Genomic DNA, 12,982 nt, shown 5'->3' on the forward strand with positions numbered 1-12,982 from the left:
TGACCTCTGACCAGGTTCTTCTGGTTTTCATTGTCTCTTTTGAGACGTCTGGTTTAATTCTGATAGGTCTATTTTTGTATTTTACTTGGCCTTTTTCCTTTGCAGCTTTTAATATTATTTTTTGCTCTCTGCATTTAGTGTTTTGATAATAATGTGACGAGAATATTTTCTTTTCTGATCCCATTTATTTGGTGTTCTATCGGCTTCTTATACGTTTATGGCCATCTCTTTCTTTAGGATGGGGAAGTTATGATTTTTGTTGAAGACATTTTCAGGTCCTTTGAGCTGGGAATCTTCGTTCTCCTCTATTACAATTATTCTTAGATTTGGTCTTTTCATTGTGTCCTGAATTTCCTGGGTGCTAAGTGTTAGGAGTTTTTCATGTTTTGAATTTTCTTTGACAGCTGTGTCAATCTTGTCTATCGTACCTCCTACACCTGAGATTCTCTCTTTTATCTCTTGTATTCTGTTGGTAATACTGACATCTGTAATTCCTGACCTCTTTCCTAGGTTTTCCATTTCCACGTTTGCCTGTATTTGTGTTTTCATTATTGTGTCTACTTCTGCTTTTAGGTCTTTGATCACTTTATTTGATTTCTTCACCTGTTTACCTTTGTTTTCCTGTATTTCTTTCAGTGATTTATTGGTACCCTCCTTAAAGGACTCTATTATTTTCATGTGATAGGATTTTAGGTCAGCTTCCTGATTTTCATGTGTGTTGGCGTATTCAGGGCTTGCTGTGGTGGGAGAACTGGGTTCTGATGATGACCACGTATACTGGCTTTTGTTAATTATGGTCTTGTGCTTGCCATTTGCCATCTGGATATCACTGGTGTTTGTTGATCTGGGTGACTGTCTGGAGTCTGCCTCTTTTGTACCTGGTTGCTTCAGGTCTTCTGGTAGACCTGCAGCCTTGGCTCTATCTAACCACCTGTGGGGCCTTCCACCTGGGGGTTCTTCACAGGGGCAGAGAAGCTGCAGATCTGTTGTCATTGTTGCAGTAGATCTCCTGGGAGGTCTTCAGACAGCTTCTCTGAGTGCAGCAGGTCCTCTAGGATGGATCACGATATGGAGTCTTCATGGGAGCAGACCAACTAGGGGTCTGCCCCAGCATTTAGAACCGGATAGAAGGGCTATATATATGTTTGTATGTATTTATCTATCTATATGACATGAAGAAACAGGAGGAATTCTTTGTAGTGAGAAGAGGAAAGGATGGTATAGATAGGACCAAATTACTAAATAAAATGATACACATGTGTTAAAAGATCATAATAATATTCATTGTTTTGTAATCACCTACAAATTAAAGTTACATAAAGAAAAAGCAGACTATCACAGGAAACACCAGGTTGTTCATACATGTATCAAAATATGTACTTGTTTGTTGTGGTAAACATATTTAAGGGGCATCTTCTATGAACTGCACCCTCTGTTGAATGCACTTTCAGTTCGAATAAATGTTTGGTTCAGGTCTTGTTTGGGTCACTTAATAATTTGAGACTCTATAAAACCTACCAAAAAACTGCCAGATTTCAGAGAGTTAGGTATGGGAAAAATAATAATTTATCAACAGAAAGAATAACATCATGGATTGAAGGCAGTATTTTGTACAGAGAACTGGGAAGCCTTTTGGAGAAGGTATTGTCTTGAATTGTTTGATGATAATACTGTGAAACAAGTCAGTGAGTGGCTTCTGTACAGGGGTTATAACTTATGACATGCTTGAAAGAATATCTTACTTGCTAATATCCATAAATATGGGAGAGGTAGGGATTTTGAAGCCAATAATAAGGAAGGATATATGTGGATACTGACACATAATCACATACTGAGAAGAAAAAGGCAATTTGTTGGAGTATTAAAAAAGAGCAGGAAATGTGTATATGAGCATGATAGATAATATATATTGTTACTGACCTATGAAGGCTTTATTTAATGTCAGAATTAATTGTGAAATTTCATTCCCATCAGTCAGCTGGAACAGAAAAAAAGAACAAAACTGATTCAGCTGAGTACACCAAGTACAATCATCTGTATTTATATGTGTACTTTCATCTCATTAGCTTTGGCTAGAGTCAATCTAAGTCAAGTGACAGTGATATGTAATATTGTCCCTTTGCCCAGTCCTTAGGTGCGCTGTTCGTGTTTCCTGAGCTCCTGTCTTTTAAAGATGGTAAGCTAAGACTCACATCTGTGGTTTCCATGTGGCTCAAAGCAATGTATAGTCATTGAAATGTAAGTCCGATCCTGACTAACTGGATAAGACATCAAGGCAGACATCTGAGAAATCAAATAAACCATTACTTTAATGGAGATTAAAGGTTTAACCAAACACTTCTGGCTCTGGAAAGTCTGATAAATTTCACAGTTTTGGTGAAGTTGTCATGGGGAAGTAGCCCGAGGATGGTGTATAGCCTTGGCTGTGCTTCCGAATTAGGTTTCTGACTTTAGGGGATGACTTTTTTCTTCTCTTTTTGATCCAGTTACAGCATAGCATGATAACAGCTATCTAAACTTCTCCATTTGTGGCAACTAAGCCCTCACTTAACACAGCAAAGATTGCTTGTTAGTGTCCAGAAAGTCATGAGACATCTGGCATTAGTGTGGGATTTGACACCTCCCTAAATTCAAGTTTGTTTCAGTAAAAGTCCACTTTCTAATTGGATATAATATTAAATTAAGAATTGTGATCTGTGTACTCTTTGGAAAATAGATCCCACAAAAAGCAGTTCCACTATTTTTTATTAAGCATTCAACGTGAAGTTTGTATAAGAAGAAAAGAAGTGAATAGACTGTGCCCTCAATGGCTTGAAGAGGGCAGAAATGGAAGGGATGAAAGTCTTTGAAAAAGAAGAAAGCTGCTGAAGGAAGAGAAAGCCAGGATGACATTTCCTTACCTCGTATATGCTGCTCTACCCCAAACACTGTCTGCCATCCATCCCCTACAGCTTGCTATAGTGGAATGTGTAAACCGAGAACATGGTGGACTGAGAAGGAGGAGGGGTAAAATTTACATGAGTGTGAAACTTGTGTAGACTATCTTTAAATTTAAGTTTGGGATAGCTTTCACTAGAAAATGAAACACACAAAACAAGGAAAATAAAGGCCTTGACTGATCTCATTCAGAAGGATTTTTCTCAAGTTTCCTCCTCTTATCTGCCTTCCAAGAAACTTTATTCTCACCTTTTTACCCTGTGTTACCGAACCAGGATTTTATTCTACTGTGTGTGACACTTTAGTCTTCTCAGGAATACAAAGAGCACAGGACTTTTGCCACAACAAGGGCACTATGAGTTACTATAGACTCCTCACTGAGCCTGTGGCATCTCTCTTTTTCAACTCCATCTCAGACAAAAACAGATAAAGTCTCCCTTGTAGAGAAATCACAAGTGTCACTTTCAGTATTTTTTCAACTCTAACATGGACTGCATGTTAAAGATCATGTCAGGCACATGCAGGATCACCATTATGTATTGATGGGATAAACTGTGGGGTGCTCAGGATGATTCTCTGTTTGGTGGATAGTTATTGATCTTCCAGCAAAGTGCCATTCTGATATCACATATACTGATAGTCTTTTATTTTGATTCTATCATTAGAAACTTCCTTCCCCCTCTCCTCTTCCTTCCCCTCCCCTCCTCCTCCTCTTCCTTCTTTTCTTCCTCCTCCTCCTTTTTCTTTCTATTATTACTTTTATTTTTTTACAGTCCAACAGTTTCTCATCCCATTCCTCCTCTTTCCTGTTTCCAATAGGATGTTTCCTTGCTCCTCCAACCAGTCCTCCCACTTCCTCGGCCCTAAGTCTCTTGAGGTTTAGGCACATCTTCTCTCAGTGTTTACAGACCAGGCAGTCTTTTGCTGTATATGTGTTGGGGGCTTCAGACCAGTTGTATGCTGCCTGGTTAGTGGCTCTGTGTTTGAGAGATCTCGGGGGTGTTGATTATTTGAGAATGCTAGTCTTCCCATGGGATCACCCACTCCTCAGCTTCTTCTAGCTTTTCCCTGATTCAATCACAGGGGTTCCTGACTTCAATCCATTGCTTGTGTCTCTATCAGCTTCTTGCTTGGCCTCTCTGAGGACAGCTATACTAGACTCCTGTCTATAAGAACACCCTAGCATCGGTAATAATGTACTTTATTGGTAGAACTAATATAGTAAAATTAACCATCCTACCAAAAGGAATTTAAAGATTCAATGCAACCCCCATCAAAATTCTAACACAATTCTTCAAAGACATGGAAAGTGCAATTGTCAATTTCATATGGAAAAACAAGAAACCCAGGATATGGAAAACAATTCTTAAAATAAAAGACATTCTGAAAAAAATCACAGTTTTTGACCTCAAGCTACACTATAGAGCAATAGTGATTAAAATCTACATGGTGTTGGTACAGAGACATGCAGGTTGATCAATGGAATACAATTGAAGACCCAGAAATATATACTTATGGACACTTGATCTTTGACAAGGAAGCCAAAAATATACACTGGAAAAAGAAAGCATCTCCAATAAATGGTGCTGGTCTAACTAGAAGTTGGGATGTACAAAAATGAAAATAGATCCATATTTTTCAAGTTTCATAAAGCTCAATTCCAAGTTGATCAAGGACCTTAATAAAAAAAAACCATGTACACTCAATCTAACAGAAGAAAAAGTGGAAAAGAACCCCTATCTCTTTGGCACGGGGGCAGATTTCATAAACAGAACTCCAATGTCTCAGGCTCTAACATCAAGAATTGATAAATGGGACTTCATGAAACTGGAAAGCATCTGTAAGGCACAGGACACAGTCATTCAGACAAATCAGCAACCTACAGATTGGGAAATATTCTTCACTAACTCCACATCTGTCAGAGGGCTAATATACAAAATATATAAAGAACTCAGGAAACTAACCCACAAAAAAACAAACAACCCAATAAGAAAATGGGGTATAGAGATAAACAGAGAATTCACAACAGGGGAATATCAAGTGGTTTTCCCATCTATGGTGATTTAGAATATTGCTTGGTATAGTAATCTGGGCTGGCATCTGTGGTTACTTATGGTCTGTATGATATCTGCCCACAATCTTCTTGCTTTTAGAGTCTCTGTTGAGAATTATGGTATAATTCTGATAGGGCAGCCTTTACGTGTTACTTGGCTCTTTTCCCTCATAACATTTAATATTCTTTCTTTGTTGTATGTGGTTTTTGTTGTTTGTTTGTTTGATTATTTTATATGACAGGAATATTCCTTTTCTGGTTCAGCCTATTTGGTTTTCTGTAGGTTTCTTGTACCTTTATGACTAGCCTCTTTTTTTTGTTTGTTTGTTTGTTTTTTTTTGTTTAAGGTTATGGAACTTTTCTTCTATGATTTTGTTGAAGATGTTTTCTGGTTCACTGAATTAGGAATCTTCACCCTCTTCTATTCCTATTATTCTTATATTTGGTCTTTGATTGTATCCCAAATATCCTGGATGTTTGGATTAGGACCTTTTTATACCTTGCAGTTTCCTTGTCAGGTGTATCAATATCTTCTATGGTATTTTCTAACCCAAGATTCTGTCTTTCATCTCTTGTATTCTGTCTGTGATGTTTGCATTTGTAGTTCCTGCTCTCTTTTCAAGATTTTCCATATCCAGGGTTACCTCCATTTGTGATTTCACTATTGTTTCTATTTCCATTTTCAGGACTTGGTTTTGCTCAATTCTTGCATCCATTGATTGTTTTTTCTTCTTTTTCTTTTTTAAGGGATTCACTTGTTTCCTCATTAAGGGCTTCTACCTGTTTTCTTGTGTTTTTCTGTATTTCTTTAAGAAACTTATTTATATCCTCCTTCATAGCCTCTATCACCTTCTTGAGATGCGATTTCAGGAAGGAATCTTGCTCTTCGGGTGTGTTAGGTTATCCAAAGCTTACAGTGGTAGGAGAACTGGGTTCTGATGGTTCTAAGTTATATTGGCTTCTATTGCTTATGTTCTTGGCCTTGTCTTTTCACATGTGGTTATTTCTGGTATTAGCTGGCCTGGGTGTCTCAGATTGGAGCAGCCCTCCTTAGAGGCAGGTAGACCTGTGTGACCTAGGTTAGAGCAGGCCTCTTGGGAGGCAGGTAGTGTTGACTGTGATTAGAGTAGGCTTGCATCTCAAGTTCAGGAAGATGTCCTGGGAGACAGGCAGGCTGTTGGGTTCTGGGTTGGAGGATGGTGGCAGGGATGCTGATCTGCCATGGCTGCAGGTAAATATTGGAAACCCCAGTATTTTTTATTTTTTATTAGATATTTTATTTATTTAAATTTTAAATGTCATGCCCTTTCCTAGTTTCCCCTCCAAAAATCTTCTATCCCCTCTCTTCTCCCCCTGCTTCCCAAACCAACTCTTCCTGGTCCTAGCATTCCCCTATACTGGGACACTGTACTGGCTAGTTTTGTGTCAACATGACACAGGCTGAAGTTATCACAGAGAAAGTAGCTTCAGGTGGGAAAATGCCTCCATGAGATTCAGCTGTAAGACATTTTCTCAATTAGTGATCAAGGGGGAAGGTACCATTGTGGGTGGGCACACTCTCTAGCTCCTTCTTTGGGGTCCCTGTGCTCTGTCCAACGGATGACTGTGAACATCCACTGGCACTGACAGAGCATCTCAGGAGACAGCTATATCAGGCCCCTGTCAGAATGCTTTTGTTAGCATCTGCCATAGTGTCTTGGTTTGGTGGTTGTTTATGGGTAGATCCCCAAGTGGGACAGTCTCTGGATGATCATTCCTTCAGTCTCTGCTCAGAACATTATCTCTGTAATTCCTTCCATGCGTATTTTGTTCCCCCTTCTAAGAAGGATTCTGAGCTTCTGGGCTAATTTCCACTTACCAATGAGTACATATGCTGTGTGTTCTTTTGTGATTGAGTAAACTTACTTAGGATGATATCCTTCAGATCCATTCATTTTTCTAAGAATTTCATAAATTCATTGTTTTTAATAGCTGCATGCTACTTTATTATGTAAATGTGTGTTTTTTCCCCAATTCTAAGATGGGGCCCTCCAGGTCCATCCATTTGCCCAGGAATTTCATAAATTCGTTCTTTTTAATAGCTGAGTAGTCCTCCATTTTGTAAATGTACCACATTTTCTGTATCCATTCCACTGTTGAGGGGAATCTGGATCCTTTCCAGCTTCTGGCTATTATAAATAAGGCTGCTATGAACATAGTAAAGCATGTGTACTTCTTACCGGTTGGAATATCTTCTGGATATATGCCCAGGAAAGGTATTGCGGGATCCTCCAGTAGTACTATGTCCAATTTTCTGAGGAACCGCCAGACTGATTTCCAGAATGGTTGTACAAGCTTGCAATCCCACCAACAATGGAGGAGTGTTCCTCTTTCTCCACATCCTCACCAGCATCTGCTGTCATCTGAATTTTTGATCTTAGCCATTCTGACTGGTGTGAGGTAGAATCTCAGGGTTATTTTGATTTGCATTTCGCCGATGATTAAGGATGTTGAACATTTTTTCAGGTGCTTCTCAGCCATTCAGTATTTCTCAGGTGAGATTTCTTTGTTTAGATCTGAGCCCCATTTTTAATGGGGTTATTTGATTTTCTGGAGTCCACCTTCTTGAATTCTATATATACATATATATTTTGTATTAGTCCCCTATCTGATTTAGGATAGATAAAGATCCTTTCCCAATCTGTTGGTGGCCTTTTTGTCTTATTGATGGTGTCTTTTGCCTTGCAGAAGCTTTGCAATTTTATGAGGTCCCATATGTCAATTCTTTATCTTACAGCACAAGACTTTGCTGTTCTGTTTAGGAATTTCCCCCCGTTGCCCATATCTTTGAGACTTTCCCCCACTTTCTCCTCTATAAGTTTCAGTGTCTCTAGTTTTAAGTTGAATTCCTTCATCCATTTAGACTTGAGTTTTGTACAAGGAGATAAGAATGGATCAATTTGCATTCTTCTACATGATAACATCCAGTTGTGCCAGCACTATTTGTTGAAAATGCTATCTTTTTTCCACTGGATGATTTTAGATCCTTTGTCAAAGACCAAGTGACCATAGCTGTGTGGATTCATTTCTGGGTCTTCAGTTCTATTCCATTGATCTAAGTCTCTGTCTCTGTACCAGTACCATGCAGTTTTTATCACAATTGCTCTGTAGAACAGCTTGAGGTCAGGCATGGTGATTCCACCAGAGGTTCTTTTATTGTTGAGTGTGGTTTTTGCTATCTTAGGTTTTTTGTTATTCCACATGAATTAGCAAATTGCCCTTTCTAACTCTGTGAAGAATTGAGTTGGAATTTTGATTGGGATTGCATTGAATCTGTAGATTGCTTTCGGTAGGATAGCCGTTTGACTATATTAATCCTGCCAATCTATAAGCATGGGAGATCTTTTCATCTTCTGAGATCTTTGATTTCTTTCTTCAGAGACTTGAAGTTCTTATCATACAGATCTTTTATTTAGTTAGCTAGAGTCACACCAAGGTATTTTATATATTATTTGTGACTATTATGACTGGCTCTGTTTCCCTAATTTCTTTCTCACCTCATTTATCCTTTGTGTAGAGAAAGGCCATTGATTTGTTTGAGTCAATTCTATATCCAGCTACTGCACTGAAGCTGTTTATCAGGTGTAGGATAATTTTGATGTGTTCTTGGATCCTGTTTGCGAGGATTTTATTGAGCACTTTTGCATCAATATTCATAAGGGAAATTGGTCTGAATTTCTCTTTCTTTGTTGGATCTTTGTGTGGTTTAGGTATAAGAGTTATTGTGGCTTCGTAAAATGAATTGGGTAGACTAACTTTTGTTTCTATTTTGTGGAATTGTTTGAGGAGAGTTGGAATTAGGTCTTCTTTGAAGGTCTGATAGAACTGTGCACTAAACCATTTCTATTATTTCTATTGATGACTGCTTCTATTTCTTTAGGGGAAATGGGACAGTTTAGATCGCTAATCTTATCCTGATTGAATTTGGTACCTGTTATCTGTCTAGGATTTTGTTCATTTCATCCAGGTTTTCCAGTTTTGTTGAGAATAGCCTTTCGTAGTAGGATCTGATGGTGTTTTGGATTTCCACAGGTTCTGTTGTTATGTCTCCTTTTTCATTTCTGTTTTCGTTAATTAGGATACTGTCCCTGTGTCCTCTACTTAGTCTGGCTAAGGTTTTATCTATCTAGTTGTTTTTCTCAAAGAACCAGCTCCTGATTTGGTTGATTCTTCAAACAGTTCTTTTTGTTTCCACTTGGTTGATTTCAGCCCTGAGTTTGATTATTTCCTGCCATCTACTCCTATTGGGTGAATATGCTTCCTTTAGTTATAGAGCTTCCCCATGTGCTGTCAGGCTTCTAGTGTATGCTCTCTCTAGTTTCTTTTTGAAGGCACTCATGGCTATGAGTTTTCCTTTTAGGACTGCCTTCATTGTGTCCCATAAGTTTGGGTATGTTTTGGCTTCATTTTTATTAAACTCTAAAAAGTTTCTGAGCCCCATTTTTTAATGGGGTTATTTGATTTTCTGGAGTCCACCCTCTTGAGTTCTTTATATATATTGGATATTAGTCCTTACCTGATTTAAGATAGGTAAAGATCCTTTCCCAATCTGTTGGAGGCCTTTTTGTCTTATTGACGGTGTCTTTTGCCTTGCAGACGCTTTGCAGTTTCATGAGGTCCCATTTGTCAATCCTCGATCTTACAGCACAAGCCATTGCTGTTCTATTCAGGAATTTGTCCCCACTTTGAGGCTTTTCCCCACTTTCTCCTCTATAAGTTTCAGTGTCTCTGGTTTTATGTGAAGTTCCTTGATCCACTTCGATGACCTTAATACAAGGAGATAGGAATGGATCGATTTGCATTTTTCTACATGATAACAACCAATTGTGCCAGCACCATTTGTTGAAAATGTTGTCTTTGTTCCACTGGATGGTTTTAGCTCCCTTGTCAAAGGTCAAGTGACCATAGGTGTGTGGGTTCATTTCATTTCTGGGTCTTCAATTCTATTCAGTTGGTCTAATTGTCTGTCACTATTCCCGTACCATGCAGTTTTTATCACAATTGCTCTGTAGTAAAGCTTTAGGTCAGGCATGGTGATTCCACCAGAGGTACTTTTATCCCTGAGAACAGTTTTTGCTATCCTAGGTTGTTTTGTTATTCCAGATGAATTTGGAGATTGCTCTTTCTAATTCGTTGAAGAATTGAGTTGGAAATTTGATGGGGATTGCATTGAATCTGTAGATTGCTTTTGGCAAGATAGCCATTTCTACAATGTTGATCCTGCCAATCTATGAGCATGGGAGATATTTCCATCTTCTGAGATCTTCTTTAATTTCTTTCTTCAGAGACTTGAAGTTCTTATCATACAGATCTTTCACATCCTTAGTTAGAGTCATGCCAAGGTATTTTATACTACTTGTGACTATTGTGAAGGGTGTTGTTTCCCTAATTTCTTTCTTAGCCTGTTTATTCTTTGTGTAGAGAAAGGGCACTGACTTGTTTGGGTTAATTTTATATCCAGCTACTTCACTGAAGCTGTTTATCAGGTTTAGGAGTTCTCTGGTGGAATTTTTAGGGTCACATATATATAGTATCATATCATCTGCAAAAAGTGATATTTTGACTTCATCTTTTCCAATTTGTATCCTCTTGATCTCCGGTAGTTGTTCAATTGCTCTGGCTAGGACTTCAAATACTATGTTGAATAGGAACGTAGAAAGTGGGCAGCCTTGTCTAGTCCTTGATTTTAGTGGGATTGCTTCCAGCTTCTCACCATTTACTTTGATGTTGGCTACTGGTTTGCTGTAGATTGCTTTTATCATGTTTAGGTATGGGCCTTGAATTCATGACCTTTCTAAGACTTTTATCATGAATGGGTGTTGGATCTTGTCGAATGCTTTTTCCGCATCTTACAAGATGATCATGTGGTTTTTGTCTTTGAGTTTGTTTATATAATGGATTACGTTGGTCTATTTCCATATATTAATCCATCTCTGCATCCCTGGAATAAAATCTGTTTGTTCAGGATGGATGATTGCTTTAATGTGTTCTTGGATTTGCGAGAATTTTATTGAGTATTTTTGCATCTATATTCATAAGGGAAATTGGCCTGAATAATACAATACCCTAGTTCCTCCTCAAACCACAACCCACCTTCATCCTAGACCATTGTAGATTTCTGCATATGAGAGTGACTCAACTGTTATTCTAAATGTTTACTCTAATTTCTTTTATTATGTAAAGTAGTCTGCCTTATATGACTATAATGAGAATTCTAAGTTTACTTTGTTGACCTTGCCCTGAAATTTCAAACTCTATCCAGTAAACTGCAATGCCTTATTTCTTTCACTACCTCTCTAACATCACTGGAGGCATTTCCTTTGAATAAGTAACATTCTTAGGAAATTTTCAAGCCCAAGTCCTGCTCAATGATTAGCTAGGATGTTGGAACACCTATAATAAATTAATACTGAAAGAAAGCACGCAAAACTCTCTACTGACTTTTTGCAGTCAACCTTTTGAACTTGTCACTCAGACTCCACTGGAGTGGGTGTGGCAGTGAATGGTGTTGTTTCCCTAATTTCTTTCTCAGCCTATTTATACTTGGAGTATAGGAAAGCTACTTATTTGTTTCAGTTAATTTTATATCCAGGCACTTTGCTGAAGTTGTTTATTAGGTGTAGCAGTTCTCTGGTGGAATTTTTGGAGTCACTTAAACATACTATTATGTCATCTGTAAGTAGTGATATCTTGATTTCTACCTTTCCAACTTGTATCTCTTTGAGCTTCTTTTATTGTCTAATTTCTCTGGATAATATTTCAAATACTATATTGATAGGGAGCAAGTGGGCAGCTTTGTCTAGTCCCTGATTTTAGTGGGATTGCTTCAAGTTTCTCTCCATTTAGTTTGATGTTGGCTACTGGTTTGCAATATATTCCTGATCTTTCCAAGACTTTTAACATGAAGGGGTGTCGTATTTTGTCAAAGTTTTTTTCAGCATCTAATGAGATGAATTTGTTTATATAGTTGATTAAGTTGATAGATTTCCATATATTGAACTATCCCTGCATTCCCGGGATGAAGTTTACCATCATGGTAAATGATGGTTTTGATGTGTTCTTGGATTCAGTTTATGAGAATTTTTTAAAAATATTTTTTTAGGTATTTTCCTCATTTACATTTCCAATGCTATCCCAAAAGTCCCCCATACCCTTCCCCCGACTCTCCTACACACCCAATCCCACTTTTTGGCCCTGGAATTCCCCTGTACTGGGGCATATAAAGCTTGCATGTCCAATGGGCCTCTCTTTCCAGTGATGACCTACTAGGCCATCTTTTGATACATATGCAGCTAGAGACATGAGCTCTGGGGTACTTGTTAGTTCATAATGTTGTTCCACCTATGGGGTGGCTGATCCCTTTAGCTCCTTGGGTACTTTCTCTAGCTCCTGCATTGTGGGCCCTGTGATCCATCCAGTAGCTGACTGTGAGCATCCACTTCTGTGCTTGCTAGGCCCCGGCATAGTCTCACAAGAGACAGCTATATCTGGGTCCTTTCAGCAAAATCTTGCTAGTGTATGCAATGGGGTCAGCGTTTGGAAGCTGATCATGGGATGGATCCCTGGATATGGCAGTCTCTAGATGGTCCATCCTTTCTCTCAGCTCCAAACTTTGTCTCTGTAACTCCTTCCATGGCTGTTTTGTTCCCAATTCTAAGAAGGAGCAAAGTGTCCACACTTTGGTCTTCGTTCTTCTTGAGTTTCATGCATTTAGCACATTGTATCTTCTATCTTGGGTATCCTAAGTTTCTGGGCAAATATCCACTTATCAGTGAGTACATATTGTGTGAGTTCCTTTGTGATTGGGTTACTTCACTGAGAATGATGGCCTCCAGGTCCATCCATTTGCCTAGGAATTTCATAAATTCATTCTTTTTAATAGTTGAGTAGTACTCCATTGTGTAGATGTGCCACATTTTATGTATCCATTCTTCTGTTGAGGGAAATCTGGGT

This window comes from Mus caroli, unplaced genomic scaffold (assembly GCF_978045245.1).
Source record: "Mus caroli unplaced genomic scaffold, Mus_caroli_1 scaffold_20, whole genome shotgun sequence".
In the NCBI taxonomy this organism is placed as follows: Eukaryota; Metazoa; Chordata; class Mammalia; order Rodentia; family Muridae; genus Mus; species Mus caroli.